The following is a 21,869-nucleotide window of genomic DNA, read 5'->3' as shown; positions in this document are numbered from 1 at the left end:
ACCCGACCCGGGGCCTCCCACTGCCCCCCACACCCGACCCGACCCGGCCCGGCCCGGGGCCTCCCACTGCCCCCCACACCCGGCCCTGCCCGGCCCGGCCCGGGGCCTCCCACTGCCCCCCACACCCGGCCCGGGCCGGGGCCTCCCACTGCCCCCCACACCCGGCCCGGGGCCTCCCACTGCCCCCCACACCCGGCCCGGGGCCTCCCACTGCCCCCCGCGCCCTGCCCTGCCCTGCCCGGGGCCTCCCACTGCCCCCCGCGCCCGGCCCGGGCCGGGGCCTCCCACTGCCCCCCACACCCGGCCCGGCCCGGCCTGGGGCCCCCCACTGCCCCCCACACCCGACCCGGGGCCTCCCACTGCCCCCCACACCCGGCCCGGCCCGGCCCGGCCCGGGGCCTCCCACTGCCCCCCACACCCGACCCGGCCCGGCCCGGGGCCTCCCACTGCCCCCCACACCCGGCCCGGGCCGGGGCCTCCCACTGCCCCCCACACCCGGCCCGGGCCGGCCCGGGGCCTCCCACTGCCCCCCACACCCGACCCGGGGCCTCCCACTGCCCCCCACACCCGACCCGGCCCGGCCCGGGGCCTCCCACTGCCCCCCACACCCGGCCCGGCCCGGCCCGGCCCGGCCCGGGGCCTCCCACTGCCCCCCGCGCCCGGCCCGGGGCCTCCCACTGCCCCCCGCGCCCGGCCCGGGGCCTCCCACTGCCCCCCGCGCCCGGCCCGGCCCTGCCCTGCCCGGGGCCTCCCACTGCCCCCCGCACCCGGCCCGGGGCCTCCCACTGCCCCCCACACCCGGCCCGGCCCGGGGCCTCCCACTGCCCCCCACACCCGGCACAACTCCGGCAGAGAGACAAACAAACCCTAACCCTGACCCTGACCCTGACCCTGACCTGAGCCGAGCAGCGACAGAGAGAATAAAAACACACCGGCCCCGGGTGTAACGTGAGGGGCCCCGGCCCGGAGCAGCAGAGGGAGGGGCATCATGCCGGGAATTAACCTGACTGAAGGAGACAGCAAACATCCCCGTGTGTAATCCACAGCCAGGACAGGGGCGAACCGTGCAACTGATTACAAATGAGATGATGGAAACAGGCCCTTCGGCCCAACCAGTCAACACTGACCCTTCTTGGGCAACCCACCCAAGACCCATTCCCCTAACCTAGGTTTGGCCCTGACTAACGCACCTGACACTGTGGGCAATTGAACATGGCCAGTTCACCTGGCATGCACATCTCTGTGACAGTGGGAGGAAACTCTCACAGACACTGGGAGAATGTGCAAACTCCACACAGACAGTCGCCCGAGGCTGGAATCGAACCTGTGACCCTGGTGCTGTGAGGCAGCAGTGCTCACCACTGAGCCACCATGTCCATCTATTCTGCAAATTACCACTCTCTCGGGTACAATACCATGATGGGTGATCTACTGCCTCAAGTTTACTTTCCTGTCGGCTTGCCATATCCCTGGATTCCCCCAGTGGCCAAAAATCTGACCATCCCATCTCTGTACAGAGTTCAGAAGATTCACAATTTTGTTTTGAGTTCTGAATCCCAGATTTCCAGCCAGCTGAAACAACATTCCAGTATCTACACTGTCAATCCCCTAAAAACATCATCACCTCTCAGTTTTGCTAAAGTCCAGAAAATATGACTCAATTTACTCAGTTTTTCCACTCATCACAGAAATCAATCTGGTGAATCTACTTTACCATTTCCAATGAAAAATTATCCTTAAAAACAGAAACTCAATGCAAATGCATTAAAGGTTCAGGCCAAAGATGTAGACCATTCATCCCAACAACGAGGTCATGGCCAATCTTATACTCTCAACTCTTGCCTTTTTCCCCATAGACCTTGATTCCCTTACTGCGTACAAATTTGTTTATCCCAGCCTAAATAACCATCTGCAGTAAAGAATTCCATAGGTTACACAGGCGCAATAGGTAATTAGAAAGTTTGTGGAATATTAGCCCTTATTTCATGGTTGAAGTATAAGAGTAGGGATGTCTTACTGGAACTGTACAAGATGCTGGTGAGACTACATCTGTAAGTACTGCACAGGGTTTTGGTCCCCTTATTTAGAAAAAGGTAACATTTCATTGTTGCTTCACTCAGATGATCTCTGGTATGGAGGGATAGTCATATGAGCAAAAGCTAAGTCTACTCACTGGAGCTTAGAAGAGTAAGAGGTGATCTCATTGAAACATAGAATTCTTAAGGGGCTTGACAAAGTAAATGTGGAAAGGATGGCAAAGTCTAGGACCAGAGGGCATAGTCTCGGAATAAAAGGCTGTTAATTTAAGGCTGAGATGAAAAGAAATCTCTTCTCAAAGGGCTGAGAATCTTTCGAACTCCTAGCCACAGAGGGCTGGATGGGCAGAGTTTTTGAGTATATTTAAGGCTGAGATAGATTCTTGATCAATAGGGGAATCAAAGGTTATGGGGAAAGAGTAAAAACATGGGCTTGGGAATGTCAGATCAGCTCTGATCCGATTGAATGGCAGATCAGCTCTGATCCGATTGAATGTCAGATCAGCTCTGATCCGATTGAATGTCAGATCAGCTCTGATCCGATTGAATGTCAGATCAGCTCTGATGGGCTGAAAGGCCCACTCCTCTTCCTATTTCTTAGGATCTTATACTCGTGTTTCAAAATCAAAATGTGAAGTTACATGTATTTTACAAAATACTTACTGAACTTTTATTCCCAAAGTGGATATCTCATACATCTCTACATTATACTCCATCTGCAGCTTGTTGCCTGTACATTTAATCTTTGCAGTCTCTATGACCTCCTCACAACTCATGTTTACACCTCGCTTTATACTGTCAATAGACTTAAATATATTATTCTGTCTCTTCATCCAAGTCATTAATGTAGACTGTGAGAAGCTGATGTCCCACCACAGCACTAGTTTACAGCATGCCAGCTTGAAATATCCTTATCCAATTCTCTACTTTCCCTCCATTAACCAATCATTTATTCACACTAACATATCAACTCAACTCCATGCCTGCTCATTTTGAGTTTTGGAAATTGTAATATATTGCGTGTATTGACTCCTCTTTACCTATATTACTCGTAATTTCATCAAAATAAATTTTCCAAACATCATTTCTTTTTCATAAAAACATGTTAGCTTTGTCTGATTGAACTATGACTTTTAAAGTGTATGATTGAGGTTTCCTTCATAATGGATTTCAGCAATTTTCCTATAACGTTTTTTTCAAAATTATTCTTTATTCATGTTTTTGTGAAAGTACATCATAGGGTCAAAAAGGTCTACAACACAGAAAAAAGTCCTTTAGCCTAATTGAACATGTGCCTGCCAAAAACAACGTATAGTCTTGTATGCCTTGGCATCGCAAGTGTATATCAAAAATAGTATTAAACCTGCTGACTTGGAAAATGACAGAAAATGACAAAAAAATTTAGGTTTTCACTACACGTTCCACTCACGTACCTTGGTACTGTTGTGATTCATGACAGGTGAATCATGCTTAACAAAATTCATTGAATGTTTTGAGGAGGTGACTGAAGTAGTATACTAGGAAATGTCTATGAATCTTGTTTATCCAGAAGACATTTAATAATGTCCTCCAATAGAGACTATTCGCTAACTTTCAAGCCCATGGAATGGAGGGCAAATTACTAACGTGGCTGAGAAACAGTTTGAGTGGCGGGTGACAGAAAGTGGGGATAATGGCTAGGTATTCAAGTTGGCAGAATATAATCAGTGGTGTCCCACAAGAATGTGTGTTAGGGCCTCAGTTGTTCATGTTATTTATTAACGACTTGGATAATAGCATAAAGTCATATGTCCAAATTTGTTGATAACACAAAGTCAGGTAGCATTGTAAACTGGATGATAGTCTTTCAATATCCCATTTTAATTTTATGCTAAGTGAATGGGAAAAATTGTGGCCAATGCTGTTAAAATGTAAGCAATTGTGAGGTTATCCATTTTAGACCAAAAAGGACAGGTAAGAGTACTTTCTAAATGGTATGAAGTTAAATACAAAGGATGTCTAAAGATACTAAGGGGTTAAGGTAGATAGATCTTAAAACCGTTACAGAAAATAATCAAGTTGTCTAATGGAATTTTGGCCTTTATATCTAGAGGAGTAAAGTATAAGGATACAGAGGTTATCCTGCAACAATACAAAACCCAGATTAGACCCCACTTGGAGTACTGTGCAAAGATCTGAACACCATACCTAGACATATTGGCCTTGGAGGGAGTATAACGTAGGTTCATAAGAATGATATTTGGACTTTAAGGGTTGTTACCAGGAGAGATTATAAAAATTAGACCTGTTTTCTCTAGAATTTAGAATTTTAAACCATAAACTGGTTGAACTCTTCAAGATAACAGGAAAAATAGTTTATCATTATCTACCGTATTTCCACTGATTAACAGTTCTAGAACTCAGGGGCATAGTCTTAAAATTAGGGCCAGACCATCCAGGAGAGATGTTAGGAATACTTCTACACACAAGAGGTGAAAAAGATAGGGAACTATTCCACAAATGACAAATTATGCTAGATTAGTTGTTAGTTTTAAATCTGAGAGAGATAAATGTTTGTTATGCAAAAGGTGTTAAGGAGATATGGGCCAAAGACAAGTATATGGAGTTAGGCCACAGATTAGTCATGACCTCATTGAATGGTGAAAAAGGTTCAAGGAGCTGAATAGCCTATGGTTGTTCCTTTGTTCCCTATAGTTTCAATATTTACAATATAGCTTTCAATGCAGGCATACAGCCAGAGGGTGAAACATGACATACCAAGTTCTACTCTGAAATGCTTCATTACAATTTCAAATCCCTTGATTTTCACAGCATACATTCTTTATCAGGCCTACAGCCTGAGGGGCTGTATAGTTTCTAGCCTCTCCATGTGCTCTGGTTGGAAGACTATAGACAGCAGCTGTTTGAAGCTTTAATGCATCCACTAGCACATTGTCCTTTGGAATGTGCCAGTCTCCAACACAGAGACAACTTCTTGCAAATTCAAATTAACTGCCCTGTAATCTCCTACTTTCTTACTCCCTCCTTTCTTGAATAGCAGTGTTACATTTGCTGAATGTGCTGAAACTGTTCTAAAATCTTGGGAGTTTTGAAAAATCACAACCAATCCATCACTATTTACAGACCTACAACTGTTAGAACCCTAGGATGTAGACCAGCTAATCATAAGGATTTATTCCTCACTTTTATTATCCCATTGGCTACCCTCTATTTCTGTGTTTTTCCTTTGCTGTGAACACAGACAAAAATATTTCTTCAATATCTCTGCCATTTCCTCAGTCCCAAGAAAGTAAGAGCTAGGATTCTGTGTCTAAGAGACCAAATTTATTTTAATTGCTGCCCTTTATTAGTATACGTAAAAGTCTTCCTGAAGAAGGGCTGATGCCTGAAACGTCGATTCTCCTGTTCCTTGGATGCTGCCTGACCTGCTGTGCTTTTCCAGCAACACATTTTCAGCTCTGATCTCCAGCATCTGCAGTCCTCACTTTCTCCTCGCATGATAACATAGGTCAGAGATCGGATCCAAAAACAAATTGCTGGAAAAGCTCAGTATGTCTGGCAGCACCTGTGAAGAGAAATCAAAGTTAATGTTTCGGGTCCAATACTGAGGAAAGGTTACTGGACCCAAATGTTAATTTTGATTTCTTTTCACAGACAATGCCAGCAACTTTGGTTTTTGTTTCTGATTTACGTCTGCAGTTTTTTTTGTTAAGTCAGACGTCGAATGTTAGAGATGTCAATGGGGCACAGTAGGTAAATGTACTTGAAGTCCTGAGGAGCTAAAATACAGTACAAGTTGGCCCAAAAGCAACCATGACACTGTGACTTGATTTACTACTGTCACATGTATAAAGTATTGGTTTGCATGCTGTCCAGCCAAATTATACCTTACATAAGTACATCATGGAAATTGAACCAAATACAGAATATAGTGTTAGAGCTACAGAGAAGGAGCAGAGAAAGCTCAATTCTCATGAGAGGTTCGTTTCTAAGTCTGATAACAGTGGGGAAGAAGCTACTCTTGAATCTGTTGATATATGTTTTCAAACTTGTGCATCTTCTGCCTGATGGAAGTAGTTGGAAGAGAGTATAACTGGAGTTGGGAGAGCTCTTTGATTATGACAGCAGGAAGTGTAGGCTGAGTCAATGGAAGGAAGGCAGGTTTGTGTGGTGTACTAGGCTACGTTCACGACTCCGTGTAATTTTTTGTTGTCTTTGACATAATAGTTGCCATACCAAAACTATGATGCATCCAGAGAGAATGCTTTCTATCTGGATAGAATGCATCTATAAAAATTGGTAGAAGTTATTGTGGACATGCCGAATTTCCTTAGACTTAGAGTCACAGAGATGTACAGCATGGAAACAGAGCCTTCGGTCTAATCTGTCCACGTCGACCAGATATCCCAACCCAATCTAGTCCCACCTGCCAGCACCCGGCCCATATCCCTCCTATTCATATCCCCATCCAAATGCCTTTTAAATGTTGCAATTGTACTAGCCTCCACCACTTCCTCTGGCAGCTCATTCCAGACACACACCACTCTCTGTGTGAAAAAGTGCCCCTTAGGTCTCTTTTATATCTTTCTCCTCTCAATCTAAACCAATGCTCTCTAGTTCTGGACTCCCTAAGCCCAGGGAAAAGACTTTGCCTATTTACCCTATCCGTACCTCTCATAATTTTGTAAACCTCTATAACGTCTGAGGAAGTAGAGGGATTTGTGTGCTTTTATGACTGTAGCGTTGACATGGTAGGGCTGATGGATCCGCATAGATGAAAGTTGGAAGGGAGCGATGTCCACACACCAAGGGAAATCATCGTGATGCTGGGGCTGGATGAAAATCTGGAGAACCAAGTGATGGGTCACTCCTGCCAGATAATTGCTCTGACTTCCAAGCCAGGAATTGGTACTATCCAGTTTCTTATGAAAGGAGAATTAGAAGTTGCATAGAAATGTTGTGATTTGGCTAGTAATAATATGCAAATGTGTGGAAACAAGATAGCTGCCACTTAATAGCTAGATTCTGAACTGGCTGTTTAAACCTTAAGGGGAAAATTGTGAATTTTTTTTCTTGACATGGAGATCCCAGATGTTCAAATGCTCACTGTGCTTTCTTAACTTTCATGCCATTACCCAAGTTTTCAAGTGAGGGGATAATTCTGCCAATGGTTACAACATTCTTGGGTTCTTAACATTTTAAAAAGACAAAATGGGGAAGGAGAAGAAGTTACCCTCATGGCAAAGGATGACATAAGGACTATATTAAGAAAGACTCTTATTTCAGGAAATTAGGAACTGGAAATAAAGTGGATAGAGATTAAGAGTAAGTCATACAGCATGGAAACAGACCCTTTGACTCAACCCTTTCCTAAGTAGGCTCATATCCTCAATCAAAACTTCAGTAGATTTTAGCTTCACAAACAAGGGGAAAGTGCGGGGGGATGGGGGGCATATCCAAAGTGTCCCAAGAGAAGGTTCGGACAGTCCTTTGCATGGCCCTTTGGGTCATCTGGCCTGAACCTGTCTCCGCGAGGGCAGCCAGAGTGAGGTCAACATCCCTCACTCCATCTTGCCTTGCCTCTGTGATGCTGAGTACCTATGGTTTTCTACCTGGATAGGTTTTGCTTTTTTCCCCCCTCCCCTTTGCTTGGTGCACTATGCTAAAAGTAGAAATGCAAGTTGTTGTCCCTCAAACTAGCAATGAAATCAGAGATAGTTCAGAGTTGGTTTACTGAATTGATATGTTGAATGAGTGAGTTGTCTCAGGAGAACAAGTTGGACAGGCCAGTTGTACACGCTGGATTTGAGAAGAGTGAAAGGTGACCTGATTGAGGTTTACTAGATCCTGAATGGTCTTGATAAGTTTGACGTGGATAGGATGTTTCCTCTGAAGGGTCAATCTTTAAGAATGCAAGACTGTTTCAAAATTAGGGGCAGCCCCTTCAGGGCAGAGAGAAGAATTTTTTCTCTCAAGAGCATTGTGCAATTTTGGAAATTATTGCTTCAGAAGACAGTGGTGATGGGGGTTATTAAATATTTTTAAGACCGAGGTGGATTGATTAGGCAGGAAAAACAAGTGCTATCGCGGAGGGTGTAGGCTGGAAATGCACAGCAGGTCGGGCAGCAACCAAAGAGCAGAATCAACTTTCAGACATAAGCCCTTCATCAGGAAAGGATTCCCGTTGAAGGGCTTATACCCGAAACATCAATTCTCCTGCTCCTCAGATGCTGCCTGACCTGCTGTGCTTTTCCAGCAGTTCACTCTCAACTCTGGTCACCAGCATCTGCAGTCCCCACACTTTCTCCTATTGCAGAGGGGCAGATGAGAATGTGAAATTTCGAACACAAACAGAGCAGTGTGATCTGACGGAATGGAACTCCCACCCCAACCCATCTTCAGCATATATACCATCCTTTTCCTTGCTACAATCAGTTCTGCAGAACAGTTACTGGGCCTGAAATGTTGACTCTACTTACTCTCCACAGATGCTGCTAGACCTGTTGAGTTTTTCCAGCAATTTCTGTGTTTGATTAAACAACAGATACTGACCAAATCCTTTCCTGACCCTATTCTCAGTAGAGATAACCTGAATGTAATGTAATCAGAACTTGGAACCCAGACGGTTTACTTTTTCACGTCAAACGATCCAGAGGCATGAAGAGCAAGATGTCCTTCCACCAAAAAGGATCAGGGAGCTCAGTGCAAATTCAGGGACTATATCTGAGACACTCTACTTGATCTGGCTGAGTGTAACGCTAGGTGGCGCTTTTATCCTGTCAGCATTTGAAGATGTTTAAATGTTGTAAACAAGGTAATTCTCGCATTATGGTATAGAATAAGTCATGGTGATGTGTAACGCAATAACCTATTTCCCTAAATTGGATACATTTACATTGCTAAAGGGTTTTGATTTTAAATGGAGAAAATGTTAAGCATATAAACAGGAGGCTAATGGTTAACTAGGACAGCACAATAATGATAAATGTTTTAAAAAGTGTAATGAAATATTTATCGCTGTACAAGTCTCAACACAATTAATGAAATTGTATCGTTTTCCAATATAACATAATGTGACAACGAATAACAATCTCATCAAATTGGTGGGCAGCATGGTGGCTCTGTGGTTAGTGCTGTCACCTCACAGCGCCAGGGACTGGTGTTCAGTTCCACCTTCAGGTGACTGTCTACACTGAGTTTGCAGATTCCAATAGAAAGTAATGTGACAACTAATAACAATCCACATGGGTTCCCTCCGGGTGTTCCGGCTTCCTTCCATATACCAAAGATGCGTAAGTTAGGTGGGTGGGCCATGCTAAATTGCCCATAGTGTCCAGGGATGTGCTAGCTCAGTGGATGAGCCATGGGAAATGCAGGGTTATAGGGACAGAATGAGGGCAAATGGGATGCTCATGCTGAGGACCCGAAGGGCCGAATGGCCTGCTTCCACACAGTACCTACTCCTCAGAAAAGTCAAGTTTCAATCTGAAACCTGCTTTTATCAATTGTTCAAAGCGTGCCCTTTTCATCACCTGGGTCATTGAAATAACTGCACACAGAAGCTGGATCCCATAACGAAGTCACCTTTTATTTACTCGTGCACAGTACACTGTCTGTGACCAGCCAGTTTTTTAGAATTGAAGAAATTCTAATCTCCTGATAATATTTCTTCTATTTCCTTTTTTGCAGTCGTGTTTATTTCTCCCCAGCGCCTGTCCTGGCTATGTTGGTCAGCCAGGGCTTTCCTGATTGGGGCTGCTACCCTGGGCCAATCGGCAACCTCAATCAATGAGATCAACCTTTCACTACTGAGTCCCCAAGTCCAGGGAAGTGGGCCTGGTCTTTGGCTTGCAGCTTTTCCTGTCACGTTTTTGCCCCAAGTCTGGTTCCTCGGATTCAGACTCTGACACAGCTGGCATGTGCTGGACCAAAGCCTGCCTCTTGCGTCCACGGCGTCTCAGGAGAGTTTCCTCCTCTTCTTCTGGTGCTAACAGTATTGAGACTGCATCCATCTCGAGATTTGCTTGACACTAGACAGACCGGGAAAACTTTCACTTTCTCACAAACCTTCTGGGATAGGTATGTTTTGCTCCTGCAGGACTGTAACACTTACCTGAACTTTGTAAGCGATGGGACCTGACCTCAGATCAAGCTCGCCTCCATACAGGGCCATTTCCATGCTTCCGGCATCAGACTTGGTCCCCGAATCCTCTGTCTCTCACTTAGAGGTGGCATGTGGCCTGCATTTGTGTTCCAGCTGCTGTTTCACCCTCCCCTCCAGGTCTGGGGATATCAGGTTTCAAAATCAGTACGTGCAGTGTTGTCCATTCTGCAAATTACACTGGTTTGAAGATTGTTTCACTCTCCACCCTCTTTATTTCTGCCTCTTAATTTTTCCCGCAAGGCAAATGGCACTGGGGGGGCCTTGCTAAAATGACAGAATTGCTTCCTATTCCATACATAAAGTGGCTTTGGCCCTTCTGATAGTCCCAAGCCCTTCCTAAAATACTCTGGGATATTTCACTAGGACTTCACTGAGGCAGTCATTTTCTAATCAAAAGCTGTTGAGCGATTCCAGGTGAATCTTTTGGATGTAGGTTTGCTCACTGAGCTGGTAGGTTTGTTTTCAGATGTTTCATCACCATACTAGATAACATCAGTGAGCCTCTGGATGAAGCACTGGTGGTATGGCCCACTTTTTATTTATGTGTTTAGGTTTCCTGGGGTTGGTGATGTCATTTCCTGTCCTTTTCTCAGGGGTGGTTAATGGGATCCAAGTCAATGTGTTTGTTGATTGAGTTCCGGTTGGAATGCCATGCTTCTAGGAATTCTTGCACGTGTCTCTGTTTAATTTGTCCCAGGATTGATGGGTTATCCCAATCAAAGTGGTGTCCTTCCTCATCTATATGTATTTCTCCACCAATTCTGCCTCAATAGGCTTTGGTTCAAGCCTTTTGCTACCATCAGTGGTAACTCCTCATAGGAGGGCGGAACTGAAATTGTACCCTTGGTCGGCAAGGACTCCCAGTGTGTTCTCAGTCTGCCTGAGGTCCTGTGCAAACTTAAGGATTGAAGTCCTGAGTGAATCTTTTTAAAGGCAGGTTCTGTAACCACAGATACAGCTGTACTAGTATTGACCTCCATGGGAACTGGGTGACCATTTAACCAAACATTAATCTTAAATTGGTTCCAACCCACATGGAGGGGAATTTTCGAGGGTGTGCACTCTCCTAGTACCTGCCTATGAGCTTTCTTTCTCAAGTCAGGCCTTGTAGACTCCTTTGCCTTCTCGAGTCCACATACCAGCAGCAACTACAATGGCTTGCCAGCCCAGATACCGAAGAATGTTTTAGCCACTTGGCCGAGGTTCGGCTTTGTTGCAGGGTTGTGCTGTGGGGTGTCCTAGGGTCCCTCTGCTCAGGATAGGCCCTGCGTAAGGCTCTTTGATGTTCTATACTCAACTGATGCTCCTCAAGTTCAGTGAGAGAGGTCTCCACGTTTATTGGGATGCCCTGTAGCTCCCATGCTCCACTTGCCACATTTTCTAATGACAAAACCAGTTGTAGTGTCCATTTGAAGTCCAGTTGGACTTCAGCTAGTAGACGTTTCTGCACGGTTCCATCATTGACCCCACTCTCGACACCACTGAAATAACTCCACAGGGGCCGGTATCCTGTCACCAAGTCAGCCTTTATATACTTGTGCTCAATACACTGGCTGTGGCCAGCCAGCTCAGAGTCAGAGTCAGTCACCTGAACTAAGGAGATTTCAAATCTCCTGGCTATATTTTTTTTACAAACACAATTAAAGGGAATTAAAGGAACAAGTGTCTTCCCTGAACAAGGGGAAAGAAAAATAAACTCTCCTCCTCCTCAAACCCAGAAGGAACACATTGACTGCAACCCAGCCAGCACGGAGTCAGGTCCCTAAACTGAGGAGACTCTAAATCTCCTGGTTTTTCTTCTTTTTAATTTCCCCCAAATCAGGCAGGACTTTCCTGATTGGAACCAGGTTGACCTTGTTGGCCCGGGTTAACAACCCCTCATTGTCAATCAGTACAGTCATACTTTAAATGATCTTCATAGAATTTTTATGGCAAGTCAATTTTGAGGAATCTGATGCAAATTATATCTGTAACCGTCACCGTCACATCTTAACTGCAAACCCCTATGATGTGAACAGTTGGAAATAGTATTGACTGGTAAATAGCAAAACTGACCCAAACAAAAGCATGTTGGAAAATAAGAACATATATATTAGAAACCAAACTAATACAGTTCCATAAAATGACTTAAGACAAATTAACAAACTTCTTCAGATTCAGTTCCACAATTTATTATGTCATTTATATGAGATTATCATTTTGAGACTCCCAGGTGTCTATTGTTCTCTATGCAAATTATAACCCTGTACTAAATAATGACTATTCAAATAAGCATAATCATAAAACAAAATGGCAACAGCTAATAACAGATTCCTGCAAATAATTACAAGTAACTACAGTGATATTACCTGGCAGTTACATGTTATTTTCAAATGTTTTAAACAGCCAAACATTAGACTTTTAAAAAGTTAATAGATTATGTTTATCGATGGCAATGCCAGGATTTGTTGTGAAGCCTCAGCATTTACATTGTTGGTCCAAATAAGATTTTCTTGAGGGTGGTCTTCAGCTTATTGGGAGATTCAGCAAAGATAATGCTGTCAAATGTAAGGCAAGGTAGTTAGTTATAGAGAGTCATAGAGTTTACAGCACGGAAACAGTTAGTTTTCTATTGTCTGAGATGGCTATTTCCTGGCACTTGTGTGGCACAAATCTTGCCTGCTACTTATCAACTGAAACCTGAATACTATCTAGGTCTTGCTGCACACAGGCATGGATAGCTTAATTGGACAGAATCTCCTGCCTGTTGCTGGAAACTCGTACATCAGTGTGCAAGCAGTAGGAAAACCTCCTACAGTTAAATCAGAGGCAGAGAGAAACTAGACTCCTCGTAGTAAGATGGCAATTGGAGTCAATGAATATTTGATCACAATCATCTCTGATCCTACTGATGGTTCAGAGATTAATCAGAAGGCCTTCCAGTAAACGTTATCATGTTTGCTCATGATTTACCATGGAGTTGCCTTCTATCAGGCACTCAGTACCCAAATACAAGGACACAACACTGGCAAGTGAGCAGACATTGCCTGCTCCATTCTTGCCCTTACCTCCGCACCCTCATTACCCCCAACTGCAATCTGCATTCACTCACAGGTATCCAGGTCTCAGAAGTCATCTCTGGAGCACAAATTCAGGCCTCTGGATGACTTGTCCAGCAACACAATCATTATATTATTATAATTCATACATTCCTTAAGAATTGCTGTTGAGCTGGAAGACATGATGAATCTTGGCATACTAAATGTTCTGACAGTCAACTTCATAAAGGTGAAGGAAAGTTGGACTTTCGAGACTGATCATTGATAATGGAGATCATCAGTTACAAAAACATAGCAGTAGGGACCAAACATAAGGAAATATTTTATACTTGTTTTAAATATTTAAATGTAATCAGAGGTTTGAATACTAAAAATCAACACTTAATTCATGTCACAATACATACTCTGTGGATTTTATATCTGCATTGAGTAGTACTCTAATCTTAAATGGGTAAGTTGTGGGTTCACGGTCGAGTCCAGCATTTAAACCAAAGCAGAGGCTGATACTTTACTACTGTGGAAGTGGTGCATTGTTAGTTAGCCATTATTTTGTCTGAGATAGTAAATCATGGCCTTGTCTGCCTGTTTAGTTGAATGTAACATATCAATGGATTGGAAAACCTGGATTTCTCCCAACAGTGCACGTATTCTTTACCCAACACTACCAAGGACAAATTAACTAGTCATTCATCTTAATTGATATTTATAGAATCCTCTTGTATGCACCACTGCAAATAGCAAGACTTAAAAATAACTTATTGTTTGCGAATCAATTGGAATATCTGACGATACTTAAGCATTAAATTTCTTTCTTTTATGAATAATCTACTAATAGTGCCCCTCCCCTCATCTCTTGATCAGCTGAATAGAAGTGATTGCTTATGGTTCATCAAACCTTATTTTCTTCTTCTTTGCAGCACTTGACTCCCCCAAAACAGATAAATCATTGAGCTGCAAGGAGTTTTGAGTGTTGGATACAAAAATAATGAAGGTTGATCTACCTGATTTCTTCTTTGCTGTGAGGAACTGGAATCATAGTCACGTCAACACAGCCACGTCCTCTTCACTCCTTTCAACTGACTTCAGAAGCTCACTATGTTTGAAATGGCAGATTTGAACCAATACTTAATAGTGCACTTCATTTTCCTTTGCACATATAAATCTTATTTTTGCTATTGTACTGAATTATTCACACATTATTGCAAGCAGTATACGGCTTCATATTGAATTGTAAGAGAAACGGCACTAGTTAATTATATATTTGAATTAAAATTCTACATTATTTTGCAGGATACTTTATGGGCATGATTAAAATGACATTAATAAAAATCTAAGTTTGCCAAATTGCAAAATATACTCTACATGAACTCTTAAAAATACTATTCAGTTTTAAAATTACATATATACAATAAGAACATTTAAACATGGTAGTTTCAAATAAAGGTGGCATAATATTCTACAAAGAAATAGTTAGGCAGTCTTTTAAAGTACTCATGTTCCTCATGCTGACTAAGCATTGATGTTTAATAACCATTAAATCCAGTTGAGGGATAGCAGACTCTCGTTTATTACATCATGACACTATCATACCTGCATAATTGGTAATTACAATAGAACGTGGCACTATCAAAAACATTTCATAGACATCAAGCATTCAAAACTACAAAGGTAGTGCTGGCCTTCAAAACCAGAGTTACAGAATTCAGCTTGAATTTGTTTTTAATTTCCCAAGCATATTGGATGCCACTCAGTGCCCACAATGTCTTCCGGAAGGAAACTTTGCTTTGACACTATCTGAAGTTTCGTACCTAGTACAATCCGAAATAAGCCTTTTCCTTATCTAATAACAGGCTGGAAATGGTTAAAGACCATATACTTCTCCATCGTGAACAGCCTAAGCCCTGTGTAAGTGACAGGAAGTTTACAAAATGTTCCTCTCAGATCAAGCAAAAAAATACTTGCAGCATTTGTACACTGACTTAGAGTCATAGAGATGTATGGCACAGAAACAGACCCTTCGGTCCAACTTGTCCAAGCCGACCAGATATCCCAACCTAATCTAGTCCCATTTGCCAGCACCCAGCCCATATCCCTCTAAACCCTTCCTATTCATATACAAATTCAGATGCCTTTTAAATGTTGCAATTGTACCAGCCTCCACTCGTGGGCGGCACGGTGGCACAGTGGTTAGCACTGCTGCCTCGCAGCGCCAGAGACCCGGGTTCAATTCCCGCCTCAGGCGACTGACTGTGTGGAGTTTGCACATTCTCCCCGTGTCTGCGTGGGTTTCCTCCGGGTGCTCCGGTTTCCTCCCACAGTCCAAAGATGTGCAGGCCAGGTGAATTGGCCATGCTAAATTGCCCGTAGTGTTAGGTTAGGGGTATGGGTGGGTTGCGCTTCGGCGGGGCGGTGTGGACTTGTTGGGCCGAAGGGCCTGTTTCCACACTGTAAGTAATCTAATCTAATCTAATCTAATCTAATCACTTCCTCTGGCAGCTCATTCCATACATACACCACCCTCTGCGTGAAAAAGTTGCTCCTTAAGTTCCTTTTATACCTGTCCCCTCTCACCCTAAACCTATGCCCTCTACTTCTGGACTCCCCCACCCCAGGGAAAAGACTTTGTCTATTTAGCCTATCCATGCCCCTCATGATTTTATAAACCTCTATAAGGTCACCCCTCAGCTTCCAATGCCTGCAATTTACATTTAAAAAACAAGAGAACATTTAAAAGAGAAGGAAGTGTTGAGGACAGTCATGTGGTATCCTGTGCCCTTACATATCTTAAATGTAGACGCCAGGTCAAATACACACATGAAACAGGTTTCACAGGATTAGTCAATGTTTATTAGTTGGAAAGGAACAGAGGTGAAAAGGAGCTACCTGCTGCTGATGCTGGCATCATACAAAGCCATCTTTGTGGCAATGAAATTGAAACTAAGGGGCACGTTTTTGACTGCTCCTGTCCTCAGACAGGAGGGTCTCAATTCACAATCAGCCCAGCCCAGTCTCGTCAAGGCAGCAAATAAACTTTGTACTATCTCCTCATTTAAATAATTGTAGCCAAACTTGCAACTGACTGACCATGATGTTGAAAGGGTCAAGCAGCACAGCTTTCAACCAGTTGCAAGTCTTACAGCCAGCCTGCCTGCCACCACCACGCCCCTTCCCTCCCTCCCCCCACCCTGTAGGGGTATTGCTGCCAAATGTCTGTAGAAGAAGTGGCTGTCAGGAGAGACACATCAAATGAAGCGACAGAGCAGACAGCAGGCTCCCTGATTTTAAGGTGCTGCTCAAAACCTAGAACACAAGATGCGAAGGCAGAAGGAAGCAATGCAGGCACAACCTGGAAAAGGAAAGGTCACAGGTGACCAGAGAAGATAATCCTGAGGATCTAGCATCATGTCAAAAGTTGTTCTATGGTCTCAAAGGTGGTCAAGTTGAGCAAGTGCATTTTCATGGCACATGTCATACCCACAACAGCACCAACCTCCCACTGCTCAAAGTATTTAATCCCCACTCACAAATCAGGACTTGTATCCAAATTTCAGAGTTGCCAACTTACCGTTACATGCCTACCAGTTCCGCTACTTCCACATACCTCGGGCTATTCAGCTAAGATGTGCACATCAGTCAAACACAGCACAATCAATTACATGTTTTTTTTTCTCTCATGCAGAAAACCTGAAGGAGCAGTGCATCACTGGAAGCAGATAGCATACATGCACCAGGGTCCTCTGGAGGAGAGTGTACTCAATGTAATGGGGAAAAGGTACAACAGACCCACTGCATCCATGGTCACCAAAACCAGTTTGAATCAGTTGCCTGGCAACATGAAACAGGGATCCCCAAATTTAATATCATTATCTTTTATACAATCTATTGTTCATGTCATCTATCATATCATTGTTCATGATATATGATTTTCCATTGAATCACATGTTTTCTACAAATTTATCAAATCCTGACTGTGCCTCAAAGATACTTAATATAATGGCCTTGCCATTAAAAATCTTGAATTAGATTAGATTCCCTACAGTGTGGAAACAGGCCCTTCAGCCCAACAAGTCCACACCAACCCTCCAAACTGTAACCCAGCCAGACCCATTCCCCTCTGACTAATGCACCTAACACTATGGGCAATTTAGCATGGCCAATTCACCTGGCCTGCACATCTTGGGATTGTGGGAGGAAACCCACGCAGACACGGGGAGAACGTGCAAACTCCACACAGACAGTCACCCAAGGCTGGAACTGAACCCGGGGCCCTGGTGCTGTGAAGCAGCAGTGCTAACCACTGTGCCACCCCAGGAAAGATAATTTCCAAGTATCCTGCTTTATATTATTAGTAATAGATTCAAGCATTTTTCCTATGGCAGATATTAGGCTAAATGGCCTATAATTCTCTCTCTCTCCTTTCTTGATCGGGAAGTTAAACAAGCAAAATAATCCCCAGGACTCCAGGGACAAAGCAAAGGAGTTCAACTGCCTGGATTTCTCCACAGGAAACTGTCATGGACATGATGTGTTGAATACCACTTTCTGTGTCATTGTGATTCTATTCTGTCCTAATGTGGCATCAGGTGTAATCTTTAATGACCCAGCAGTGCACTGTGTACTGGAGTCTCAGGTAGGTGAGGGTTGGTCACTCTCACTAGCAATGACAGTACCATTTGGATCTTCCATGACAGCTGCAGACCCAGTTACAAAAGCTGACACAGGTCAGTAATCACACTCCTGTTTGCCTGCAATCTTTTCCTGTGTGGTGCCTTGACGAGACCCTGGCAGGGGGACTTGTTGCAGCACTCACATTGCAATTTGTAATCTTGAAAGTCTGGCTCCCAGGCATGTCCTGCTGTGACTGCCTCTTTTCCTCCCACTCCAACTTATCAAGTGCAGACAGAATTCATGCACTACTAATGTTGTACAGTTTACCAAAACAATTAATTCTACTTTAGCATCGGTCCCTTACTCTCTCTGTCAACTTTCTACGGAAGAAATGAAAGAAATCAGGAGTTGACGTAGACATTTTGAATGAATTACCGTTTTAGCCCATAACGTGTGCAGACTCAACCTTTGCCAGGTTCACACTAAACTCCAAAATGGATCCAACTACAACAAACAACCACTCACCACCTCAAATGGACAATGCAGATGATAGCCCTGGTAATGGCAATTTTTTTATCATGAATGGCAAAAGGATAAATGCCTGTAGCATGTGTTACTGGGTAAGCCTTCGCTAATAGCACAATATCTGCAAAACCCCCCTTTGCTCATACAGTCATGCTGTCTCAGGTTAGCTCTATTAAAGGCAGTCACACACACGCACACCCCCACCTCCCCCAACCCCGCCCCCCCCCAACCCCCTCCCCCCCCCCCCCCCCCCCCCCGATTAGACTTCCTAGATCCTGAAAGATTAATGAGTTTAGGGTGCACTTGTTTTCTGTCCTCCAGTAATAGTATTGGTGGACATCTGCATCATCTCATTCCTAGTGTCAGAAAGTGATCTGGATACAGAATCCCTGCAGAGAAACAAAATTGGGAGCTGCTTTAAACGAAAGCTGAGCACATCAACAAAGTGAGGGAACAAGACTGTTCAGTCAAATTTAGATTGCAGCCCCAGTTTCAGAGCTCCTTCAACACACAAAAATTACCAAATTGGGTGAAAACAGCGAATACTGAGAATTGTAAAAAAAATTACAGGAGAATATTAATAAATTTTGAGTACTTACAAATAATTAACATGATGATCAATATAGAATACACATATTGTCGTATATTTTGGTAGAAAGAATAAGAATATCACATTACTTGCAAGGTACAAGGTCTACAAGGGGATCTCCCTCAAATGTACAAATTACTAATCCTTGCTCTACAAAGTTAGTACGGCCATAAAAATAAAAATCAAGCCAATGCCTAGGCTTTAATTCTACAGGGATGAAATTGAAAAGTGTGGAAGTGATACTAAATCTATTTCAAATTTTGGTTCGACCAAACTGTTAGAAAACCCTGTTTTGTCAAAGAATAACTTAATGATTCAAGTGACTGAAACAGCAGGTCTCAAAATGGCTGATTGTTTGCATAGCTTCACCAGCCAAATTATAAAGCTAGTAGAACAGAATTTTGCTATCTGGATGGAGCTCACCAAAAACAAAATGCTTAAATAGGCATCAACTGCCATCTCCTAAAATAACCAGACATAATCTAATTATTCAGATGGATGAGGACCAAGCTGTTAACCTCAATCACTTTGGCCAATGACTCCAGGCTCAGAAGAGAGCCAGCAACTATTCTTATCAAATCACTTTAAGCGATGAGCATGGAGGGAGTTCAATTGGCCAGGTTTGGTAACTGGCTAGTTTGTGTAAGAAAATTAAATGGCAGCAAGCTAGACTTTTACATCTTAAGGAAATGCTTTTCCAGGGAAGAAAGAACAACAGTTCCGGAGGAACAACAGAAAAACTCAGTCTCTCTCTGTCTTGATCTCTCCCCAGCTGTTTTAAAAGCTTGCACAGTGGCTGTGTCCAACCAAACATCTCAGGCAGCACCTTCAACATAAACCATACAGTTACTGACTCCGGATGAAAAGGCAGAGATATTATGTTAGAATTTTAAAATCATCTCAATGCAGAATCTGAGAAGATCATCAAATCTAATAGGAAACAATCCAAGTTATCAATCTACAGGATCTATGATTGACTTACTTTTGCAATTATTTAACCTATTGACCTTATCAGTAATGCAAGCATTATGTGTGCTTTGCGAATGACATTTGAAATGCTTTTTAATTACTTTCACATATCATAAAAACTATCTCTCCTCTTTGAAAACTTAAGGAAAGCATATGTCTTACAGTCACAGCTTTTATTTTAAACACGGTGAATTAGTAAGAAATCCTTTTTTAAAAAGTACACATAGCCATAACAACACGTGCAGGGTAGTGTTTAGGTCTAGAGGTCATCATTTTTTTTAAAAAAAAGGATCTAAAGATACAGGAGCAAGTGCAGAGAAAAGATTTACAAGGATGCTACCGACGGGCATATGCAAAACAGGGAAGGATTGATAGGCTGGGTATCAAAACGATGGCACTTTAAAAAGGAGGAAGACAAAGGTAGTGACCACATGGGAGTAAGTCAAATGGAGAAATGAACCTGCACTGCTGTCTGACCCAGCAGTGAATCTGCACTGACAACATTTAAAAGGTATCTGGATGGGTATGTGAATAGGAAGGGATATGGGCCAAATTCTGGCAAATAGGACTAGATTTGTTTAGGATATCTGGTTGGCATGGACAGGTTGGACTGAAGGGTCTGTTTCTGTGCTGTACATCTCAATGACATTATCTGTAACTAAACTGCATGAGAAGTCTGGTAAGGCCCAGTAGAAGCAACCACTGCATCTGCATCTGTTGGGAGGCAAGACAATTGGGGTGGCACGGTGGCTCAGTGGTTAGCACTGCTGCCTCACAGCACCAGGGTCCCAGGTTTGATTCCAGCCTTAGGTGACTGTCTGTGTGGAGTTTGCACATTCTCCCCGTGTCTGCGTGGGTTTCCTCCGGGTGCTCCGGTTTCCTCCCACAGTCCAAAGATGTGCAGGCCAGGTGAATTGGCCATGCTAAATTTCCCATAGTTATAGGTGCATTAGTCAGAGGGAAATGGGTTTGGTTGGGTTACTCTATGGAGTATTGGTGTGGACTGGTTGGGCCGAAGGGCCAGTTTCCACACTGTAAGGAATATAAATCTAAATCTTAAAATCAATTTACCTCGACAGCTAAATACAGTTGTCCAAGAGTTGTTAATTAAGGAGGATTACAGCTTGTTAAATATCTTAATAACAGCACAACTCACCACATTAATATTCAGCTATGTTAACAAACATTAATATTAAATGCCTTATTCATGGCACAATTCCCCATACTAATATGCAGCTTTCTACCTTATCAAACAGGCCAAACAACTAAGATGCTGAGATTTCTTAACACACAACTCAGACCACCTGGCAACTTCAGCTCTTCACTGGCTCTTCACAGCTTCTGTGTCGCTGAGCACCAAATACCATCACATGGCACAATCCATGGGTACCAATCACACACACCCCTCATCCACACGTATTAGCATCTAATATTAGCGATGTTCCTAGCACCTCTCTGATCCACCTGCAGGATGTTTAGGAAGCACAGACTTGCACTGCAGAGCACACTAGCATTTAGCACTGAAAGGGCAGACACCTACGTCATGGATTGGGCCAGGCTGCATCTCTGGGCTCCTCACATGCTTTCTTAACACTCACTCCCTTCGCACCATCCTGATGATCTTGCCTTTTTTGCGTGTTGAATATCAGCGCTGCCATTACTGAGATGCTCTTTTGTGCAGACACACGGCTGTTTTTCAGGTGGGATGTGTACAGAGGAAATGGCAGACCAGGGCATCAATCTAATCTGTGTCCAGCTGCCTATGTGCAAGCACACTGTATGTGTTTTCAACCAAATGGCAATGTCAGAAAATGAATGGCAGCTATTCCTTGTTCGAGACAAGGGGGAGGGGTTGGTGCTGACTGAGGGTCCCAGTTCTGACAATCATGGGTACAGCCTACACAGAGATCGCTCAGCTGCGAATGGTCAGGGAATATATC

The 21,869-nt window shown here is 43.6% G+C and overlaps 1 protein-coding gene across 6 annotated transcripts in view; it reads right to left on the bottom strand.

Moving 5' to 3' along the window:
• atxn1a (ataxin 1a) overlaps positions 1 to 21,869 on the bottom strand; it is a 362,583-nt gene that overhangs the window by 193,085 nt on the left and 147,629 nt on the right. For 5 of the 6 annotated variants that reach the window (XM_072560811.1, XM_072560814.1, XM_072560810.1 and 2 more), the window contains one exon: positions 14,240 to 14,331. The exons of the other annotated variant lie outside the window; for it this stretch is intronic. The gene's annotated coding sequence lies outside the window, so the exon portion shown is untranslated. The remainder of the gene's footprint in view (positions 1 to 14,239; positions 14,332 to 21,869) is intronic. 6 annotated transcript variants of the gene reach the window in all.

Source organism: Chiloscyllium punctatum, chromosome 41 (genome assembly GCF_047496795.1).
Source record: "Chiloscyllium punctatum isolate Juve2018m chromosome 41, sChiPun1.3, whole genome shotgun sequence".
Taxonomy (NCBI): Eukaryota; Metazoa; Chordata; class Chondrichthyes; order Orectolobiformes; family Hemiscylliidae; genus Chiloscyllium; species Chiloscyllium punctatum.
Note: the sequence above shows the minus strand (reverse complement) of the source record. Positions and strands in the feature narration are given on the sequence as shown.